We start from the raw sequence: 23,481 nt of genomic DNA, 5'->3' as shown, positions 1-23,481 counted from the left end.
CAGTCAGAAGTAAAACACTTTTGAGGAGGAATAGGTTAAAAGAAGATAGAAAATAGAGTAAATATCATGGGAAGGGAATAGGATAGAGGGAAATAGTTATGATGATTGATTATAATGGCAAAATGTATGGTAGCTACTTTGCTGGGCTAATAGGAAGAAAATTCTTTGTCAGTGTTGAGGGTGCAGAGCACCCCAGAAGTTCTCTGGGGTACATCAAGGAATCTTCTCCTTGAGAAACTAAATCAGAGGACAGATACATCTAGAGAGATAAGTGGAACCAGATCTGACTGAGCTAGCTTCTAGACCTTCACCCTTCATTCTGATCTCCCTTACCCCTGGGGAGATCACTTTGGGTGTGGCTGTGGCCTTTGTGTCCTGAAGAGAGAGATGGCTTGAGAGATCTGTAGCCACCCCTCACCCAATTCCTCTAGTCACTACTGGTGGGGGATGGTCCTCCACTCCTCACCCAACTCCTCTAGCCACCACCAGTAGGAGATGGTCCTCCCTCACTAAAGGAACTTTCCACAGGCAAATGGTCCACCCCCATCAGCCCCCTATAAAAGTACCTGCCAGTCTCATGCTCGAGGAGATTGGTACCTCAGAGTCACGTGTTTTGTGCCTTTCTCCCCAAGAGAAGTCCAAGGATTTCTCTTGGTTTCCCTTCCCTTCTCTTCCCCTTCCCTTCCCTTCCCCCTAAATAAACTATGTCTTATTCTAACTGCTTTTGTGTTCAAGAGGGTGTAATTCTTTTTTTTTTTTTTTAGTGAGGCAGTTGGGGTTAGGTGACTTGCCCAGGGTCACACAGCTAGTAAGCGTCAAATGTCTGAGGCCGAGTGTCTGAGTCCAGATTTGAACTCAAGTACTCCTGACTCCAGGGCCAGTACTCTATTCACTGCGCCGCCTAGCTGCCCCCCCCCTTTTTTAAAATAAAGTATTTTATTTATTTATTTGTTCCCATTACATGTAAAGATAGTTCTCAACTTTTGTTTATACAATCTTTCCAGATTTTTCTCCCTCTCTCCCCCCTCCCCCTTCCCCTCCCCAGACAGCATTTTAAAACTGAATGGGGGGGGGAGGGGCACAGCTGGGTGGTACAGTGGATAAAGCACTGGCCCTGGATTCAGGAGGACCTGATTTTAAATCCGGTCTCAGACACTTTACACTGACTAGCTGTGTGACCCTAGGCAAGTAACCTAACCCTCACTGCCCTGCAACCTGCCACCCCAGAAAAAAACCCAAAAAACTGAATCAGAAATAAAGTACAACTTATTTGACATACACTCTTGTCACCTTAAGTCCTTTCTGATTTTTTTTTTGCCCTCATCTCTTTTCAATTATTGTTAAAGTCTATTCCATCCAGGCTCAAGGCTTCAACCTCATGGCACCTACAGCCAGTGCCTATACATCTCATCCCACCCACTGGACCTCACATCTCTCTGTAAAAAGCCTTCCCCACTTTCCCCCTTTCTCTCTCCACCCCCAACCAGGTGATTTCTTCAACCCCACTCAGCATGAAGCAGTTACAGAAGAAAAATTTTTGCCCCTTTTCCTTATGTCATAGGGTGCAGAGCACCCCAGAAGTTCTCTGGCACACATCAAGGAATCATCTCCTTGAGAAACTAAACCAGAGGACAGATAACGCCTAGAGAGGTAAACTGAACCAAATCGAACTGAGCTAGCTTGGGATTCCTACCCTTCATTCTGGTCTCCCTTACCCTGGGGAGATAAGTTTGGGTGTGACTGCGGCCTTTGCATTCTGAAGAGGGATCTGTAGCCACCCCTCACTCAATTCCTTTAGTCACTACCAGTGGGGGATGGTCCTCCACTCCTCACCCAATTCCCCCAGCTACCCCCAGTGGTTCCACCTTCACTAAAGGAACTTTCCACAGGCAGATGGTCCACCCCCATCAGGCCTCTATAAAAGTACCTTCCAGTCTCCTGTTCGAGGAGATTTGGTACCTCTGAGCCATGTGCTTTGTGCCAATCTCCCCATGAAAGTCCAAGGATTTCTTTCATGGTTTCCCTCCCCCCACCCTTCCCTTCCCTTGCTCCTAAATAAACTACCACCTTAATAATTCTAACTAAGTTTCGTGTGCAAGAGGGTGTAATTCTTTAAAGAGGAATTCCTAAGAACCCCAATCCCTAACACAACCCGTACCCCATTTCCCACCATTACACTTATATAGAGAGAAATGGGGAATGTTATGGGCCTAGTGCACCCCCAGAAGTCTTCTGAGGTAAATCAAAAGAACCTTCTCCTTGAGAAACTAAACCAAAGTACAGACACGCCTAACCAGTCTTCCCCACCCCTGCCTCACCAATACAAAACAAAACAAAACAAACAAATAAATTAATTAAATAAAATAAAACACAAGGGACTGATGCTCCTAAAGTTTATTTCCATTTTTGAAATTTCATTCAGCCTTTTAATCTCTTCCTCTCCTAACAATTAATTGCAGATAATTCTCTCCTGTTTCTTCCTTGTCTTCAAGGCCTTCCAGAGGCCTGCCCTCATCAAAGTACCCTCTTTTTTATTGCTTCCCTTACCTACTAATCTCCAAACAGAGGCTTAATGACCAGTTGTGAGGGGGATTCTTTTCAAAAAAGAAAACTCAAATGGAGCAACAATCCCTAAAAACTTGAAGACAACCATAATATTCCCTTTTAAGTCTTGTTTTCCTTTTCTTTCTTTATTTATTGATTAAAACTTTTTTGACAATCATTTTCATTGCCTAGCTTGGTAACTCTGGTGAATTTGACAACTACTGTTCTGTCCTGGGCCTAGAGTACCCCAGAAGTTTTCTGGAGTCCATCAAAGAACCTTCTCCTTGAGAAACTAAACCAAAGGATGGACACACCTAACCAGTCTTCTCCACCCCTCTGGGAGATGGGATTGGGTGTGGCTGCTGCCTTTGTGGTATGAGGGGGAAAGAGATGGCTTGAGAGATCCAGAGCCACCCCTCACCCAACTCCCTGAGCTACCAGCAGTTGGGGATGGTCCTCCTCCAATAAGGGAACTTACCACAGTCAGATGATCACATCATTGGACCACCATTGTCCTCTATAGTAGTACCTGCCTGTCTCCTGCTTTGGGAGAAAGATATCTCAGAGAGCCATGTCTCTGTATTATGCCTTCTCCCCATGGGAATGTTTGGGACAAACTTCCTCAGTTTATCCAAATAACTCAAGGAGACCACCAAGTCAAGCAAAGATAGATTTATTACATCCTCATGAGGACAGGCAAAACCCAATTACACATTGAAGTGTTGCAAAGATAGGCCCAATCTTTTAGGTTTTTATAGTAATCTTGAAAAGGACTGTCCCCACGTACACCCAGGGTGGATGAGCTCACAATCTAACATCCAATCCTGTCTCACCCAAGTTGCGTACCTAGCTTGTGATCCATGTATGGAGACATGTCCAAGAACAAAGGGGAGAAGGGGAAGGGGTACAAGTCTGAGGAATGTCAAAGAAAGAGGGAGGCAGAAATCACTCCCTTATCTGACTGCAATTTATCATGACAGGGACTGGGATTCTGACATGTGAGAGGGGAGTTTTTTATTATAGGCCATAAACTAAGGTGTAGCTGGCATGTGGGAACTAAGCAGAAGTAAAGTAAGTAGTGCTAATTGGTAGAACTGTGACAAGTAATAAAACTTACTGGGGGACTGGATATCTCCCAGACCCCATCCCAAAATTTACAGAACTGTCCCAAGTCCATCATCTCAACAGTAAAACTTAAAGGAGACAGTGAGAAGTTGACAAGCAATTAACTTTCAGGCAAAGCAAGAGGCTAGCTATTCTGGGGGTGGCTAGGTATCTTTCATACTCCATCCTCAGAGTTTAATCTGACTCACATCCATAATTGTCCCACACAATCCCCCCTTTGTTTTTTTATGCTCAGAGAGCCTACTCTGGTTTTGAGTCACTGTCATCGAGTCCTTCAGCCATACAGGATTTCAACCCGCCAGTCCAAGTACAACTCATCAACAGTCTCTCTCTCCTTTGTGAAGTTTCAGGATCATGGCCTTTTCTCCTGTCATAGTCAGCTGCATCTGTTGAACTGCACGTTGTATCAAACCTATAAAGTAAGGGACTAAACAGGGACAAGTATAAGGGGAACTCTAAAAATTATCCCAATATACCATATACTTGTCCAATTCTTGGGAAGACATGTAAGCAGTTTTTGTCACAAATCCAATAGTGTCCTCCCAAGACAGGTTTTGTTCCTTGAAATATTCTATAACAATCCCCCCAGATATAACACAAAGAACCGGTGTCAATAACTATAAATATTATAACGACAAACATGATTTAAAGTCTCTTTGTAATTTCAGTGATATGCTCCCAGTGTCCATTCACTTAGCAATTTTCATCTTTGACCTCAGATACCCCTATTAGAACCTTTTACAAAGCAAACTTTAATAGCAAATACAACTGTTTCCCAATTTTATCCAAGGAAAGAGTAATCTCTAATTGACCCCTTCTAGGCCTGAGCATCCCCAACTAGACTCAGGTCCACCAGGCTACCACTACATTTCCCCACCCCTTCTTCCAATACCTAAAGGAAAAGAGGGTGAAGATCTCTTCTTCTGTAACTGCCTCAGCTGAATATGTGTGTAGAGCTAGCAGTAGAAGGAGCAGAAATCCTTGCAGGTCTGGTCCAGATGGTGAAGAGATATAGAGGCTGGAATTGCTACCATGAAATTGAAAGCCTTGAGCCTAGATAAAACAAACTCTCAAGAGGTCAAAGAGACAAAGGCCAAAAATTAAAAAGAACAACGACAGGGAAAAGGGGCAAACTAAAAGAGTGAATCCAGGAACCCCAGGATCCTGCATCAGGAGCAGAAAAACTGTTCACAAATGTCCTTCATCCACTGGGGTTACCACTATTGTGATGAAATAATGGGATTTTAGCAGATACTCCCCTGTAGATTAATCTATACTGATTGAATCAAGTGAGAGTGATTGACTGCTGATTAAGCCTACTTCAAGTTAATTGGATTGTATCAAGTTAATTGGATTGTAATCACACCTGGCTATCCCTTAAGAAGGTATAATTCTCAGAAATTAGACTATGAACTCAACTTGAGAACACCTTCAAAGACAATGGATTTGGATGACGCCAACCAATCACCTTGAAGCAGGGTGTAAGGACCGCCTCTGTTCCAGATGTATAAAAAAGCTTTCACAAACAGCTTGCTAAAAGATGTTCCTGATTAAAGCAGGCTCGTGGAGGAGGACTTCAGGAAGAACCCAACCAGGCTGGAACTCTAGGCTAGGTAGGATTTCTTTTTCATAACCTTCTGAACTCTTTGTAAATATCTGTATGCTCTAATAAATGTTTAATGCCCAAAGACTGGTACTGAAGCCTTTTAATTTTTGGAGACCACAATTAAGATTTTAAACATCACACTATCCTGCTACGCTACATACAGGTCATACAATCTAAATGTTTCAAAATGCCACAGAAGGCAAAACCCTTAAATCTTTCCAAATTACATATATATATCCTTTTCACTTTATTTCTCCAAAAGTTTTCATTTCATTTCATAATCCTCACATAAAGCTTACGTTACAAAATACCTTTATAAGAAGATGACCACAAACAAACTTACATAAAAGTTACCAAGTTAACTTCAATTCTAATAAAAGACTGAGGATGGCATTTAACCAATTAATTTCAAAACAGTGCATGTCAAATAAGTTGTCTATAATAAACCATCATGCTCTACAGACAAATATTATTTCTTTGTTATACAATAAACTTATAGTTTACCTCTCCATAGGTATAGGTATAACAAAACATTCTGAGGATCTGTTAGGATCTTAAATCCTTAATATACAGTTGAGAATATTCTTACTATGCCCACTTCACAGAAAACCATTATCACATTCAATTAAATTCATAACTCAAAGGAATTTAGAGAATCCAAATGTGACTATAGCTCTTATACAATAAACTATTAAACTGTTGGGCACTTTTCCCTTACATATTACAAATCACCTTGAAGTAGTCAGTTTAAAACTACACAAATAGAACAGTATATATTTCACTTAGAATTAAATCAGAATTAATTCAATTAAACCCAAATTTGTTTTCTGAATGATATCATATAGAACCTCATTGATAATTTCACTTTAGTATTAATTCATCCAGTAACCACTTAATCTAAGCACTATTTTCCTGGTTTTTTCCTTAAATTGTTCCACTACAGAAGAATTTTTTTTTTTAAGATTTCCTTTCTCAATCCTGATTTAGACTGGTTAAAGAAGTTCCAATAGGCCAATTTGCCTTATTATTTCTAGTCAATTCTAATCATTTTTAAACAACCTTTGTGCACATAAAAAAACCATATTTCTTAACCACTTGCAATGCAACAGATCTCAAAGAGGGCTTTGCTAAATTAGCTATGCCTCCACATTTTACTCTGAGACATTCTTAGCCCCTAGAAATAGTTTGATGGCTATCCTGTATTTCAAGCCAAAAACTGAACTTAGGCAGTGTGGTTCAATGATTAGAGACCACACACACAAAAAAGTATTTTTCCTTGAAACTTTTGCACATTACAAATAACTCCTGATTTTAAGCTACTCCACTACAAGAAGATCTCAAGACAGATATACACTAGGCGTTTGCTCTCTCATCCCCCACAGCAGAAAAAGGGGAAAGACTTTCTTTTCTTTCTTCTTTCTCTCTCTCTCTCTTTCCTTCTACTTCCCTTCTTTCCTCTCTCTTTCCTTCCTTCCTTCTACTTTCCTTCTTTCTCTCTCTCAAAAATCCCAACAATTCACTCTCATACCCCTGGTCACACTGTCAATGCAGACAGGGCAGACCATGTAGGCTAGCAAACAGCTTCCTAACCATTCATTTCTCCTTCTCAAACTTCCTTGTACCTTCTCAACATACTTAAACTATCTAAAACTAGCAAAGTGGCAGCTTAACCAATATTTCACTAAAGGATCCCATTTAAAGATAGACCCAGGGGATTTTAATCTGCCTATTACAAATTTCAGGTATTTCTAAGAGCAAATTTATCACATTCACTTTTTCCTTCATTTACCTGAGGCTGCAGTGAATCCACATTCCAATGGCCCAATTCAAATTCTGCAGCAAATCCACATTCCAATGGCCCAATTCAAATTCTGAGTAATTTACAATTCTACAACTTCTCCTTCCACCATCTCTCAGTCCCTTCTCTAACCCAAACTAATTTCCCTTTCTTCTTCTTTTGTCAATACAGTTTTGTTTTCTTTTGAAAATATTTCTATTTTTATTTAATTTCACTTGGGACTGACTCCTGCCAATTATTAAAACGTTGCCTTACTCTAGATGTTCTACCCGTCTTTTACTCAAGGTCTCAGCCTGGTCCGGCCTCTTGACTGAACTCACCGGGCTCCTGTTTATTTTTGCTTGTGAGGCCTAATCCAGACCCACAAACACAACAGGCAAACCTAATTCCCCCCTAGGGGAGTTCCTATATTTTGTTCGGGGTGTATATTTTGGTTAGGTGTCCCCAGATCCTTTTCAACCCAGCAAGACTCAAGTTGTGATATAGGAATGTCATGGAATACTATTGTGGTGTAAGAAATAATGAGGATGCAGATTTCAGAAAAACCTGGAAAAGACTTAAGTGAACTGATCCTGAGTGAGATGAGCAACAGTTGATGATCAACTGTGATAGACTTGGCTATTCTCAGTGGTGCAATGATCCAAGACACTTCTAAAGAACTCATGATGGAAAATGCTCTCTAAATCCAGGAAAAGAACTGTGGTATACATACTTTTTCAACCTTTGTGTTTTTATTTTTTGAGGTGTGTACCTTTTGTTCTGATTCTTCCTTCACAACCTGACTAATGCAGAGATATGTTTAATGTAATTGTACATATATAACCTATATCAGATTGCTTTCTGTCTGGGGAAGGGGGAAGAGAGGGAGGAAGAAACAAATTTGGAACTAAAAATCTTATGGAAACAAATGTTGAAACCCAGTTTTACATGTAACTGGAAAATTAACAAAATACTTTTATGATAAAAAAAAGGTTTTTTTAAGGTTTACAATTTTGCCCTCCCCAAGATGGTGTGATGAGTAAAATCTATTTTACTCTATTATTCTTGTCCCAAGTGTAGAGAAAACTAGCTAGGGTTTACTTAAAAATTAGAAGCTTTAGCACCAAGTTTGACATTAAGCATTAGTAAAAAGAGAACACCTGGGTGAGAAAGTCAAGAAAAGGCCTATCTAACCCAGAGTTCTCAATTCTTCCATCACCAGCCTGTTCTCCCAAGGAGGGGCAGTCCTTCCACCCTGCTTCAAGCTTATTGGTTCACTGGACTTGAGGTTAAGTGTTGAGATTAGGGTCTACAGCTTCTGAGAAAAATACCCTCTTATGGGCCAGGCAGGTGTGGTTTCAATTGAATTAACTTTTTAATTAACACAATTAAGTCAGTTAATCTCAGTCAATCCAATCAATCCCGGGCCTTTGGGCATTGGTAAAGCCCATTATTTTCTTACTTATGATTGCTTATGGAAAGCAATCAAATATAGGTTACCTAGAGACCATCAAGTGATAATAATCAGTCATGTTGTCAAAGGAGAATCTGAAGAAAATGGAAACACCACAGGAAAGGAAAAAAGAGCAACTGTTAAAGTGAACAAGTATACTTTGATCTGCATGATAATTCCATGGCTCTGTTTTTAGAAATGGAGAGCATTTTCCATCCTCAGTCTTTTGGAATTGGCTTGAATCATGGAATTGCTTAGAAGAGTTTTTCATAAGTGAACATCATTACAATATTGTGGTTACTGTGTACAATGTTGTCCTAGTTCTGCTCACTTCACTCAGCATCAGTTCATAGGTGCATTTTCCCAAATTCCCTTTATTGGTTTATGATATGACCCTTTATACCTAAATCATGTACAGGGTGAGAGGTGTAGCCAAGTTGGATCTCAAATCCTGTTTAAACAAAACAAACCAAAACAGCAGGAATCTCCCAAACAATCTGAGATTGGCTAAGTGGTTGAGTGGAACTGGAACGGATTAGGTAGTTAATATAATGTTTGAGAAAGACAAAGGTTTGGAGGCAAGACCTCACTACTGGATGAAAACAGAAACTAGGCCTCTCCTTTACATCCTACCCTGCCCCCCAGCCCCATTCACCCATTCTCTTGATTTTTTTTTTTTGGTGGGGGAATGAGGGTTAAGTGACTTGTCCAGGGTCACACAGCTAGTAAGTGTCAAGTGTCTGAGGCCAGATTTGAACTCAGGTCCTCCTGATTCTATGGCCAGTGATTTATCCACTATACCACCTAGCTGCCCCCCATTCTCTTTTTTTTTTTTTTTTAGGCAATGGGGGTTAAGTGACTTGCCCATGGTCACACAGCTAGTAAGTGTCAAGTGTCTAAGGCCGGATTTGAACTCAGGTACTCCTGAATCCAGGGCCGGTGCTTTAACCACTGCGCCACCTAGCTGCCCCCCCCCATTCTCTTGATATTCTTGACTGGTTGTTCTTGCAGTTGAAATTTGTTATCTTCCCCTCCCTCCCCCCAAACTATATAGATGATTCTTGGGTAGTTGGATATCAAGTAAAGGCACTGAATATGGAAATGAATTTTGGAAGAATAGTCTTTTTTTTTTTAGATTGGGTAGACCTATCCTTGAGTGATTAAGATCAATCCAAATGTATTCATTCAAAAAAAGAAAAGAATTGATCTCTCAATCTCTTCCTGCCAAGCTTTGTTGATCCTCTACAGACAGGATGATGTAATTGGGTTTGTTTTCTGTCCTGCAACTCTGCCAAAATTCATTCCATTTCAAAGGAGATGTCAGTTCATTCTCTAGGGTGCTCTAAACATACTATTTGCATTCAATTTTTAAAAAAATTTAAATTTTTATTTTTTTTGCAGGGCAATGAGGGTTAAAGTGACTTGCCCAGGGTCACAAGCTAGTAAATGTCAAGTATCTGAGGCTGGATTTGAACTCAGGTCCTCCTGAATCCACAGCCAGTGCTCTATCTGCTTTGCCACTTTGATGCCTCAAACATATCATTTGCAAAGAATGATGGTTTTGTTCCCTCACTGCCTGTGCTAATATTTCTTACATCCCATCTGGCCTGGTCATATATGCACATGATCTTTTGTTAGTTTGCTCACATCTCCTCAGTTGTATTTATAATTTTTGCATCCTTACTTCTTCATTCAGAAAAATGGTCCATAGTTTCCTTTTTCTGGCTGGCCCCTTCCTGCTTTAGCTATTTAAACAATAGTTATGTGCTAGAAAAATCTGGGAGGACTCCTGAACAACCCTCCCTCAGTTGCAGTTTATTGTGTGCTGTTGGAATTAATTTTTCTTTCAGTGTTTGGTGGAAGGAATCTGCTAGCCTATCACATTGGTCCTGGGTTGTTTTCTTTGCGGGGAAGGGGGAGTTTTCTTCCTTTGGGTTTTTTTTTTTCTGTTTCATCAGAGGGAACTCTCCAATGGCTTAATTTGTTTCTCTTTTCTAAGTTAGGATTCTTTATCGTATCTCCTCTTCCTCTGGCTAATTTCTCTTAAATTTCACCATTGTGGGGGAAACAGGTGGGGATTTGGGGTCTTTAAAGAATTACACCCTCTTGCACACAAATCCAGTTAAAATAAAATAAGAGTTTATTTAGGGGCTAGGGCAACTAAACCAAAAGAGAAATCTTTTTATATACCTCAGGGGCCCATAACATAACATTCATCCATTTCATGGAGATCTTTCATTTTACTTGCAATTAGTTGAACCCCAAAAGCCCCAATTGTCTTACTGTCTTCTTGATCATTTGTGCATTCACCCTGTTCATTTTGTCATTGGGTCCTCTTTTTTCTGTACTTTGAATCCAATCAGCTAATGACCTATCTCTTTCATTAAGTCATGGGGACATGAATGTACTATTGGTAGAGTTGTAAACTGATTCAACCATTTTGTAGAGTAATTTGGAGCTATGCCCAAAAGGATATTAAACCATGCATACCCTTTGACGTAGCAACACCATTCCTAGATCTGCATCCATGATTAACTGGGACTGACAAATATTCTCAGGAGATGCAGAACTCTGAAGGATTTAGGATGAAAAATGCTATCCATCCCCAGAGAATACAGATTGAAACATAGATGTTGGTTTTGTTTTCTGTAAACTTAATTTGGGGGGGGGGCAATGAGGGTTAAGTGACTTGCCCAGGGTCACACAGCTAGTAAGTGTCAAGTGTCCGAGGCTGGATTTGAACTCAGGTCCTCCTGAATCCAGGGCCAGTACTTTATCCACTGCGCCACCTAGCTGCCCCTTAATTTTTCTTTTGAGGGTTTTTTTTTGGTGGGGGTCTGTTTTCTTTCACAACATGATGAGTATGGAAACGTTTTGCATAACTACATATGTATAACTTATACCATTATTTGTCTTCTCAGTGAGGGGGCAGGGCAGGGTGGATGGAGGAAGGGAGAGATTTGCAAATTAAAGTTTTTGCATGTAATTGTGGAAAAATAAATCACTAGATAAATCTCTTAAAATATCTGGGAAAAAAGGAGGAAAAAAGTTTCTCTCCCCTTCCCACCAACTAAAACTAGTTCTTACTCCTTTTATTTCTTGGTTCAGCAGTCACTACTGTTTTGTTTCCCTAAGATTTTTATTGATTTGCTGATTTTTAGGATTTTTGTTTCGGTGTTTCATTGAGGATTTTAAAATTGTTGTTTTTTGAGGTGGTTTTTAGTCGTAAGCCTTCCCAATTCTTGATTTACATTTGTTTTGTGTGTCTGTCTCTGTGTCTGTCCATCTCACCTCCTACTCACATATACACCCCTCTGTAATACTGCTTCAGCCATTAGGTGGCAGCATTGGGTAGAAAAGGCTGCTACCTGGAGTCAAGAAGACTCATCATCCTGGGTTCCAGTCTGGCCTTAGATCTTTATTAACTCTGAAGCCCATGTGAAGTTTCTTAATCCTCTTGGCCTCTATTTCCTTATCTGCAAAATAATTTGGTGGGATTTTTTTGGGGTGGGAGGGGCTGAGGCAATTGGGGTTAAGTGACTTGCCCAAGGTCACACAGCTAGTAAGTGTCAAGTGTCTGAGGCTGGATTTGAACTCAAGTCCTCCTGAATCCAGGGCCAGTGCTGTATCCACTGTGCCACCTAGCTGCTCCTTTACAAAATAATCTGGAAAAAGAAACAATACATTCCTCCAGTACCTTGGCCAAAATAACACCCTTCCATCCAGCAATACCACAGCTAGTTTTAAATCCCAAAGATACCTCCAAAAAGAGAAAAACACCAATGGGTACACAATTATTTATAGCAGTTCTTTTTGTGGTGGCTAAGAATTGGAAATCAGAGAAATGCCCATCCATTGGGGAATGGCTAAAGAAACTGTGGCAGGGGCAGCTAGGTGGCGCAGTGGATAAAGCACCTACCCTGGATTCAGGAGTACCTAAATTCAAATCCGGCCTCAGACACTTGACACATACTAGCTGTGTGACCCTGGGCAAGTCACTTAACCCCCATTGCCCCACAAAAGCAAAAACAAAAGCAAAAACAAAAAAAGAAAAGAAACTGTGGCATAGGATTTTGAGGTAATAGGATTGTGGCATAAGAAATGACAAGCTGGATGACCCATTCCAAAGGAAGAATTAATATTGATGGAATAGACTGAAGCATGCTATTTTTCACTTTCTTTCATTTTTTTCTTTTAATCAAGTTTTCTTGTATGAAGTGAGAGTATGCATTACCCATATCTGTTTGCTTGCCACCTCAGGGAATAGGGAGGAAAAGGAAAGAAAGAGGAACAAAAATTGCCACCCAAAATTATAAATAGAAATGTTTATTAATTTAAAAAAAGAAAACAAACAAACCTTCATTTCTTGATTTTGTTTTTGTTTTGTTTTTTTTAACATGGTTGAATTCTCAGAACCATGAAGGTCTCCTAAGATGACCTGTTTTGTAAGCAGGTCGCTGCAATTCCCTGAGCCTCAGCTTTTCTAAAGCGGCACTGCAGGTACTTGTATCCTAGTAAGCCTTCTTTTCCCCAACCATTTAGGGATCTCTTTCAGGAGGGGTGTGTGTGTGTGTGCGTGCGTGCGTGCGTGCGTGCGTGTGTGTGTGTGTGTGTGTGTGTGTGTGTGTGTGTGTTTGAGTGTCTCTGTCTCTTTATCTTCCCCACACAGACACATACATATAGCCCTCTGTAATACTCTGCCTGAGCCACTGGATGGTAGCACTGGACAGAAAATGCTGGGGCCTGGAGTCAGGAAGACTCATCTTCCTGGGTTCCAGTCTGGCTTCTGATCTTTTCTATGGCTGCAGCCCATGTGAAGTTTCTTAACCCTTTTGGCCTCTATTTCCTTATCTGCAAAATAATCTGGAGAAGGAAACAATACATCAGGCCAGTATTGACTAAGAACACCTCAAATGGGGTCTTACATAGGTGACTGATGAATGAATAGCAGCAGCAGCAATGAAAATTACTTTTCCTGCATCCCTAAGATTTTGGTCACTGTCCAGGTCCAGATGGCCTTTCTTCCTAAACTTCTATGGTCTTCAGGATTTCTTGGACTGTGGTGGTACAGGGTGTGCAAAGCCTGGGGGTGGGGGTGGGGTGGAGGGGGTAGGGGCTGAGAAGGGCTGGAAACTTCTTAAGTGTTTCTTGTGCAGCTTGTGATGCTAGGGTTGCAGAGTCTTAGAAAAGGCTTCAAGAGTGTGTGTGTGGGGGCAGCTAGGTGTCGCAGTGGATAGAGTACCAGCCCTGGAGTCAGGAGTACCTGAGTTCAAATCCGGCCTCAGACACTTAACACTTACTAGCTATGTGACCCTGGGCAAGTCACTTAACCCCAATTGCCTCACTAAAAAAAAAAAAAAAAGGTGTGTGTGTGTGTGTGTGTGTGTGTGTGTGTGAGAGAGAGAGAGAGAGAGAGAGAGAGAGAGAGAGAGAGAGAGAGAGAGAGAGATGAGGCTGGGAATGGATTTCAAAATCCTCATCTGCTCATCTCTTTCCACTAATTACAGGTCAGCAGCTCTCCGAGTCACTAGAAAATTGCCATTGAAGGAGTGAGAGAGAGAGAGACAGACAACCCGGTGGCTATACTGGGACCCAAGGCCCCTTGGCACAGTTAGAAATGCAGAGGTGATACTCTGCTGGGCTATTGTGAAGAAAATTCTCTGTCAAGTTCAAGGTACTATATACAAATTATGATGAACAGGATACTATCAGAAAAACCTGGAAAGAAAGACCCACAGGAACTGAAGCAGAGAGAAATGAACTGTATACAAAATAACAGCATTAGTTTAAGATGATCTTCTAGGAAGCCTGGGGTTATTTTCAGCAAGACAATGATCCAGTATAACTCTGAAGAGTTACATGTAATTTGGAAAATGAAAGTTTAAAAACAAAACAAAAAAAAACCAACAAAGAAATGCAGGGATGAGACTCTTGCCCTCCTGTGATTCTGTCCTGTAACCCTAAGGGGATGAACTCTTCTGCACCAAACCCCGCCCAGCCAAATGAAGTCAGACCCTTCTCGGTCACCGTAGCCGGTACTCGGCGAAGAACTACCCAGGAAGTCCTGAGATGGGGCCTGGGGCGAGGGCGCGGGTCGGCGGCCCTGCCTTTCCTCCGAAAAAGCCTAGGCTTTAGGACACCGGAACCGAATGACACCTCCCCCCCCCCTCCCGGTACCTTAGAACAGGTAAGTAACACCACGAAAGGCTTCAAGAGAGAGAGAGTGTGAGTGTGTGTGTCTCCCCATCCTTTCTGTGCCATTTCCCTCCCGGGTTTTTTCTTCAATATGGTTAATGCTTGACCACTTCACCTGTGATGAAAGGAAGAGACATGAGATCTGTGTGACTGGCCCAAGACCTTATCAGTTATCAGTGTGTGTGTGTCCGTCCTTGGACTTCAGGGATCCTTCTTCTCCTTCTGGTTCTATCCCCATGCTGGGGCACAAACAACAAGGACTGTCTCCCTGCCCTGACCCTCTGCCTTCCAGGTATGGGTGGGTGGGTGGGGCTTGTGAGGTGAGAAATACTTTTCTTTCCTCCTTTTCCTCTCCTTTTCCTTCCTTCCTTTCTTTCCTCCCTCCCTCCCACCCTTCCTTTTTTGAATTTGAAGTCCTTCCCCATATGGCAAGAGATGGGGTAGCTAGCTAGGTGGTGCAGAGGAGTCAGGAGGACCAAATTCAAATGTGACCTCAGACGCACCCCAATTGCCTCACAAAAAAAAAAAAACACAAAACAAAACTGGAAAGCAGTTTAGGAAAAATCAGGTGTAGACCTACATCAGCCAGTAGCCCAAGATCAGGTCAAAATGGGTACATGAGAGGACAGGGTAGGTTGTGGCCGTTCCTCAGGTCGTACATGGAGTGGGTCACGGAGTCTAAGGGTGTGTATCTCGACTCTGTCCAGATAAGGCGCCGGGGAACACAAGTGAAGGAAGTGAAAGGAACCACTCAGTCCCCGAGCAGCAATGCTGCTAAACAGAAGGAAAACAACAAATACTTCAATATAAAGAGAATTTAAAAGTGAAATAGAATGTTATAAAATTATAAACAACAAACCTGGTCCTAACGAAGAGTTAAGAAAATGCATGTTTTTCTTTTGTTGGATTTCTTTCTCCATAGTTTTTTTGGTATCTTGTTTTTATTTTCCTTTAGTTAGAGGGGTGCAGATAAAAAAGACAGAATGACATGTCACTTGGAAGAGACACTGCAGCAAAATGTTAGTCGACACCAGTACAAGACTGTATTAGGAGGATTCCCCAGCCAATGACCACTGTGCAAATACATCCCTCTTTTACAATCCAAGAAGATGAGGCAAACAGAAGTTAAGTAACTTGTCTGAGATCACATGGCTGGTAAATGTCTGAGGTCAGATTTGAACTTGGGTTTTCCTGACTCCAGGCTCAGGAGTGGAACTGTGCCCCATATGATCAGAGGAAGCAAATCCCCAAGTTTCCCATGTCACTAGTAACTCATACTCTCTGAAGAAATGCTTTTTGTTTGCCCAGATCAACAGAAATCAAGCTGATGCTTCAGCGAAGAATCCTTAAGTTTAGCCCAGTTTGGCCCTCATGTTTGACAGTATCTTTGGCACTATATTTCTACACTTTTATAATCTTTGTCTCTCTACCATCTCATTTTCTGCTATGTGTTTTTCATTAGGCTTCTTTTTATCTATCTTTCTGTCAAATTTTACGTCTGTCTCTCTGTGTAGTTCAATTCAATATGTATTTATTAAAACTTATGGGTAAGCTATGGTCTTGTGCTGGTCCCTGATCAAATCAGAACACCAGGTTTAAAATTTTGCCTCAGACCTTTACTAGTTCGGTGACCCTGTGGGTCAAATAATCTGGCAGCCTCAGTTTGCTCATGATAGTACCTGCATCCCAAATGTGTGAATCAAATGAGATAATTGTTAAGCACTTAGCACATAGTAAACACTACATGAATATTACTTATACTTTTTAATATGTGTTGAGAACCACAAAACATTCTCTATATAGCTTCTTTAATCCTTTCCATTTATCTTTCCCTCTTTATCTGTATCCCTCCAGCATATATGTAATTGTTGGGGGGAGATGAGGGTTAAGTGACTTTCCCAAGATCACACCGATAGTAGGTGTCAAGTGTCTCAGGTCACATTTGAACTCAGGTCCTCCTGAATCCAGGGTCAGTGCTTTATCCACTGTGCCACCTAGCTGCCTTGCCCTCCAGCATATTTTAAGCAAGGTACTGTTTCATTTTTCTTTTGTATTCCCAGCTAGATATCTGTAGGCACTTAATTAGTTAATCTTTCTGCTTAGCTTTTTTCTCCACAGAATCTGTTTCTTGCACTATATACTTCTATTGCAGTGTTTCTCAAAGTATGGACTAGGGTTCCCTAAATATTCCTGAGACCATTTCAGGGTCTCAGGGTATAGTTTAATTTCTAACGTAGAAAATATCAACAGATACATTCCTCCTCCCCCCAAATTCTTTGGAGGAACCCTCAATAAATTTTTAAGATTGTAAAGCAGAGAGGGAGACTGAAGGTCAAAAAGAAAAATGTTGCAGTGGGAAAGAGAGATAGATGTATCCTTTTTCAACCATTTATATTTTTTTGTCTACCATGTTTTCCCTAGCTGCTTATCAGTCTCACAATGTTCCTCTCCCTTTCAGCTTCTCTTCATTGTCTATCTCTGTCCATTTCTTTCTTGCCCTTAATGTCTCTCTTCTCTCTGGAGTTTACATTTCTGTACTACATCTATTCTTCTCTTTTATTCTTCAAAATCTCTCTAGAGTGTCTTTTTCTTTCCTTCTAAGGCAGTAGACAGAATAGTACTTGCTTGTGATCATAAGGAAATGATGAACACCTGACAAAATTTAAACTCAGAAATTCAGTTTCCTCAGCTACAAAATGGGTATAACTACATCACAAGAATGTCATGAGGAAAGTATTTTTCAGTCTTTAAATACTACAATATTATTTGTCTTTCCAGATCGATTTCTATTGATAAATGTTTTGTGATCTGGAGTATTCACCTTTCCATCTAATTTGCTTTGTAGTGTCTCCATATTTTTTTTTTTTTTGCAGGGCAATTGGGGTTAAGTGACTTGCTCAGGGTCATACAGCTAATAAGTGTCAAGTGTCTGAGGCGGGATTTGAACTCAGGTACTCCTGAATCCAGGGCCAGTGCTTTATCCACTGGGCCATCTAGCTGCCCCTCCACCTTTATTTTTTACAGATTGTCTGTCTCTTGGGAGTATGATTTTATTTCCATGACTCACTTTTCTAATTTTTTTCTTTAATCTTCAAGAGGGTTTAGGGGTTTCCCAGAAGCCCAGGTGAAATTCAGGATGTGAGAGAAAATCAGGGAATTAAAAGTCAGGTAATTGGGGGCAGCTAGGTGGCACAGTGGATTAAAGCTCCTGGATTCAGGAAGACCTGAGTTCGAATCTGGCCCCAGACACTTGACGCTAACTAGCTGTGTGATCCTGGGCAAGTCACTTAACCCTTATTGCCCTGCAAAAAAAAAAAAGTCAGGTAATCAAAGAAGATCAAGCAATTAATCCCAGGGGAAATTAAAATAATAAAGAAATATAGAAGATAAAAAGTAAGGAACATTGGAAGGACTTGGGGAATGGCTTAGGGACCCGTCCAAGAAGGCCAATAAGAATTAGTAGATCCTGACAGTACAGAAAAGAACCAGGGGTCTTGGAAAAATATCAGGGAGGCAGAGGAACTCAGTTTAGGACAGAAGAGATTTTTGGGGGGGAGGGGGGCTGAGGCAGTTGGGGTTAAGTGACTTGCCCAGGGTCACACAGCCTGTAAGTGTTAAGTGTCTGAGTTCAGATTTGAACTCAGGTCCTCCTGACTCCAGGACTGGTGCTCTATCCACTGCGACACCTAGCTGCTCCTCAGAAGAGATTTAAAAACAAATAAAAACCTTTGTTATTTAGAGTTCAGATTTTATGCCTCCTTCCCTCCTCACTGCATGTACAATTATGTAAAACATTACCGTATTAAGTAATTTTGTATAAGAAAACTTGAATAAAAGAAAAAATGAAACACTGAAAAATAGCAAGCTTCAGTGTGTTCCATCAATATCAGTTCTTTCTTTGGAGGTGAATAGTATGCTTCATCATTAGTCCTCTGAGATTGTATTGGGTCATTGTATTGTTGAGTATAATTAAGTCAGTTCTTCAGACAATATTGCTGTCTCTGTGCATAATATTCTTTTGGTTCCTGTTTGTCATTTCTTACAGCACAATAATATTAAATCACCATCATATACCACAGTTTGTTTAGTCATTTTCTAATTGAAGTGAATTCCTTTTATTTCTAATTCTTAGCCAGCACAAAAAGAACTGATATAAGTATTTTTGTACAAATAGGTCTTTTCCTCTTTTGGGGTATGTCTGTGGGATATAAACCTAACAGTGGTATTGCTGGATCAAAGGGTATGCTCAGTTCTATAGCCCTTTGGGCTATAGTTTCAAATTGCTTTCCAGAATGTTTTGATCTTTTCACAACCCCACCAACAGTGGATTAGCATCCCATCTTTCCCACATCCCCTCCAACATCTAATACTTTTCATTTTTGTTATATTTGCCACTTGATAGATGTGGGGTGATACCTCAGAGTTGTTTTAATTTGCATTTCTCTGATCAATAGTGATTTAGAGTATTTGTTCCTATGATAATAGATAGCTTTGATTTCTTTGTCTCTGAACTGCCTGTTCATATCCGTTGACTGTTTATCAATTGGGGAATGACTTGTAGTTTTATAAATTTGACTCAGTTCTCTATTATGTATTTGAAATAATTGTTTCAAAAAATCTTTCCCAGTTTTCTGCTTCCCTTGTGATCTTGGTTCCGTTATTTTTGTTTGTGCAAAAGCTTTTTAATTTGATATAATCAAAATGATCTATTTTATGTGTTGCTTTGCTCTCTATATCTTCTTTGGTCCCAGATTCTTCCTTTGCTTATAAATCTGACAAATTATTTCATGCTCTCTTAATTAGCTTATGGTATCATCCTTTATGTAAATCAAGCACCCATTTTGACCTTATTTTCATATACAGTGTGAGATGGTCTATTCCTAGTTTCTACCATACTCTTTTCCATTTTTCCCAGCAGTTTTTGGCATATAATGAGTTTTTGTTCCAAAATCTTGGATATTTGGGTTTATCATATACTAGATTACTATAATTTCTGGCTACTCTATTCCACGGGTCTACCTCTATTTCTTTTTTTAAATATTTTTTTATTTTGGGCAGTGAGGGTAAAGTGACTTGCCCAGGGTCACACAGCTTGTGTCAAGTGTCTGAGGCCGGATTTGAACTCAGGTCCTTTTGAATCCAGGGCCAGTGCTTAAATTAATCCATTGCACCACCTTGCTGCCCCCCCTATTTCTTAGCCAGTACTAGATTGTTTTGATAATTACCAGTTTGAGATCTGGTACTGCTGGACTACCTTTTGTAATTTTTTTTCAAAGATTCCCATGATACTGAACTTTCGTTTTTCCAGATGAATTTTAAGAACAGATTTCTTATAATCTGAAATCCTCGACTTCCTAAACTCCCCTGTAAAGTTCTCTGCCACTTATTCTGACCTCTCATAGCCAAAGAGGCAGGAGCCAGTCCCCAGTGTCTGCTTCCTGCTTCAATCTTCACCTCCCAGAAATGGGAGGTTCTTCAAGCTGATTGGCTAGTGTCATTCAAATTCATTAAGTACCCTTAAGTACTAACCAGATGTGTTTAACTAGACTTCAGCCAGTAATCCATTCAGCAGTCCAATTCAATCAGTTTAATCTCCTGGTGGGCTTCTGAGTATCTGCTAAATCTCATCTATCACATTCCATTATCTTGACACAATTTTATGTTATCCATAGTTAGACAGCTCTAATTCAAAATGTTTAAAATAGAACAGATTTTTCCTTAAACTGACTTGTCTTTTTAATTTTTAATCTTGGAGATGTCACCAACCTTTCCTTCACCCAGATTCACAATCTCTCGAATCCTCATTTTCTTCACTAACTCAATAAATCTCACCATTTTTCCTCCTGCAACATTTCATTGTCCCTTTACCTCTAATTATATGATTAAAGGTGAGGATGCTTACCTATCACTTGCACTATTCCTTTTCTATATAGGGCATGGCACACAAACTCAAATGCAGAAAAGGCTTTTGACAAAAAAAAACCTCCCTATTAAACACAACAGGGAAATAGGATGATATATGGAACATTCCTTAAAATGATAAGTAGTATCTGTTGAAAACAATCAGCAAGCATTTTACATATATATATATTTTCTGGAACTAAGTTAGAGGTCTTCCTAGTAAAATCAAGGGTGAAGCAAGGAGGTCTGTTATCACCATTATTTAATATTGTACTAGAAATGCTGCCTATAGCAATAAGACAAAAAAAAAGAAATTGAAAGAATTAAAATAGACAATAAGGAAATAAAATTGTAGGTATGATATTATATATAGAGAATCCTGGAGAATCAATTAAAAATCACTTAGGAATAATTAACAATGTTAGCAAAATGGCAGGACATAAATTAGCCCATCTAAATCATCAGCATTTCTTAACAAAGTCCAGCAGGAGGAGATAGAAAGATGTTCCAATGTAAAATTCTAATATAAAAAGTCTTTGTGCCAAAACTAACTTTTCATACAAATAAGGTCTAGCTATACAATTAGAGAAATATTAACTGTTCATTCGTAGGCTAAGACAACACAATAAAAATTACAATCCTGAAGTAATTTATTCAGTGCCATATCAGTCCAACTACTAAAACTTTGTAGAGCTAGAAAAAATAAAACTCATCTGGAAGAATAAAAGATTAAGAATATCAAGGGAGTCAATGAAAAAATGTAAAGGCAGGTGATTTAGCAATATCAAATCTCAGATTTACAAAGTAGTCATCTGACCTTGGCTAAACAAAGTGGTGAATCAGTGGAATATATGCAGTACACTTAAGTAAATGGCCATAGTAATCTAGTATTTTGTAAAGCCCCAAACTCCAATTTCCTGACAAAAATTACTGGGAAATTAGAAAGCAGTTTGGTCAAAACTCTCATACATATGTAGTGATATGCCAAGATAAGGTCAAAATGGGTACATAATTTAGACATAAAGGTTGATATAAACAAATCAGGGAAGCATGGAAATTTTTATTTTTCTGATATTTTGAAAAGGGAAGAATTTATGACCAAAAAAGACAGAAAAAATTGGGGGAGGTAAAAATAGGTAACTTAGATTATTTTACATTTGTACAAACAAAGATTGCCAAGACTATAAGAAAGACTGCCAAGATTATAAGAAAAGCACAAAGGTGGGGGAAAATTTACAGCTATTTTCTCTGATAAAAGCCTCATTTCTCAAATATGTGACAGAATCATTTATGAGCATAAGCATACAAGTCATTCATGAGTTACTAAATAGTGAAAAGATATTAACAGGAAAGTTTTCAGAAGAAGAAATCAGTTATCTATAGTCATATGAAAAAATCCTCTAAGCGATGATTTATCAGAGAAATGCAAATTAAAACAACTGCAATGCCTGTGAAAATTAAAAGAAAGGTTTTATTAAACAGGGAAGAAAACTTGACATGATCATGGGTGCTATCTAGCCTATTGCTGAATAGGATGCTAGACAACAGATTACAAGGGTTTATATAATAGTTTAAAAAAAGGCAGGTAAGGAATTTGGAGGAAAAGGTAGACTTACAAAGAAATAAGTCAGTGGCTCACATTCCCAAGTGAAGAGGGGAGGAATTCCAGGGGTCAAGGATGTGGCTTTTGATACACAAATCAGAAAGCATCCTTGGTGATAATATAGTTCAAGGCCTTATTAGGAGATGTCTTGATAAAAAGATTTCCCTCCAACCCCTGCCCCTTTTCCCAAGTCTTTAAAAAAAAACTGATTAAATTCTTCAAAAACAAAACCAAAGGTTTTGGAGTCCTCGTGACTCCAAGGCTGGTGCTCTATCCACTGCACCACCTAGCTGCCCCTCTGATTCAGTTTTAATAATTAATAGGATAATGGTTTGGTCCCATAAACTAAATAATCCAATTATTTTTGCATCTTTAAAAAACCATTTGAGGACTTCATTTAAACACAATAATATATAATTAGAAACAGACAGATGACAAAGCCAGATACTCATCTACTTCAGTTGTTTAAAATATAGAAAAGATTAGAATTCCTCTGCTAAATAGTTTTAAATCTTATATGTGCATCTCATTATAGTAATTCAGATATTTCTGTATTAACTTAAAGATGAAGGTCCAATATTGTGTTCATACTGATTACATGACATGATTATAGATTTTTTTTTTACAGTTTTGTGAAGCTATGCTTATGTACTCTGATGTACTGTCCACCTTCTTTCTGTTCCTCAGTTCTCTAGGTTTGTTTGTTTGTTTTTTGGTTACTTGTTTTTTTTTTTTGGTGAGGCATTTGGGGTTAAGTGAGTTGCCCAGGGTCACACAGCTAGAAAGGGTTAAGTGTCTGAGACTGAATTTGAACTCAGATCCTCCTGAATCCAGGGCCAGTGCTCTATCCACTGAGTCACCTAGCTGTCCCTAGAATTTTTTTTGATGATAGAATTTTGATATTAAAAAAAGGACAAAAACCCAGGAATTAATTCTTCCCTTAATTCCATGTCAAATACAGGGAGAAGTTATATAGATAGCCAATTGCAGTGGGTCAGCCTTAAAATCAGCCAGGTAGGATACTTTCCATTCCATGTGTCATATTGGGGAAATTGACTCAGGAGAATCCAGCCTCAACTTTTGTCAAAAGTCATTCTCTGGGGCAGCTAGGTGGCGCAGTGGATAGAGTACCAGCCCTGGAGTCAGGAGGACGTGAGTTCAAATGTGGCCTCAGACTAGCTGTGTGACCTTGGGCAAGTCACTTAACCCCATTTGCCTCACCCTCTCCCCCAAAAAAGAAAACAAAAGTCATTCTCTAAGCGTTTCCCTGAGAACAC

At 39.7% G+C, this 23,481-nt stretch overlaps 1 protein-coding gene across 3 annotated transcripts in view; it reads left to right on the top strand.

Moving 5' to 3' along the window:
• Nucleotides 1–14,551: 14,551 nt before the first annotated feature.
• Nucleotides 14,552–23,481, top strand: part of LOC122733836 (synaptonemal complex central element protein 1-like) — a 45,160-nt gene continuing 36,230 nt past the window's right edge. For all 3 annotated transcript variants that reach the window (XM_043974544.1, XM_043974543.1, XM_043974542.1), the window contains exon 1: nucleotides 14,552–14,692. The gene's annotated coding sequence lies outside the window, so the exon portion shown is untranslated. The remainder of the gene's footprint in view (nucleotides 14,693–23,481) is intronic.

The sequence above is a fragment of the Dromiciops gliroides genome, chromosome X (genome assembly GCF_019393635.1).
Source record: "Dromiciops gliroides isolate mDroGli1 chromosome X, mDroGli1.pri, whole genome shotgun sequence".
Lineage (NCBI taxonomy): Eukaryota > Metazoa > Chordata > Mammalia > Microbiotheria > Microbiotheriidae > Dromiciops > Dromiciops gliroides.
The sequence above is the reverse complement of the archived record's forward strand: the minus strand, read 5'-3'. Positions and strand labels throughout refer to the sequence as shown.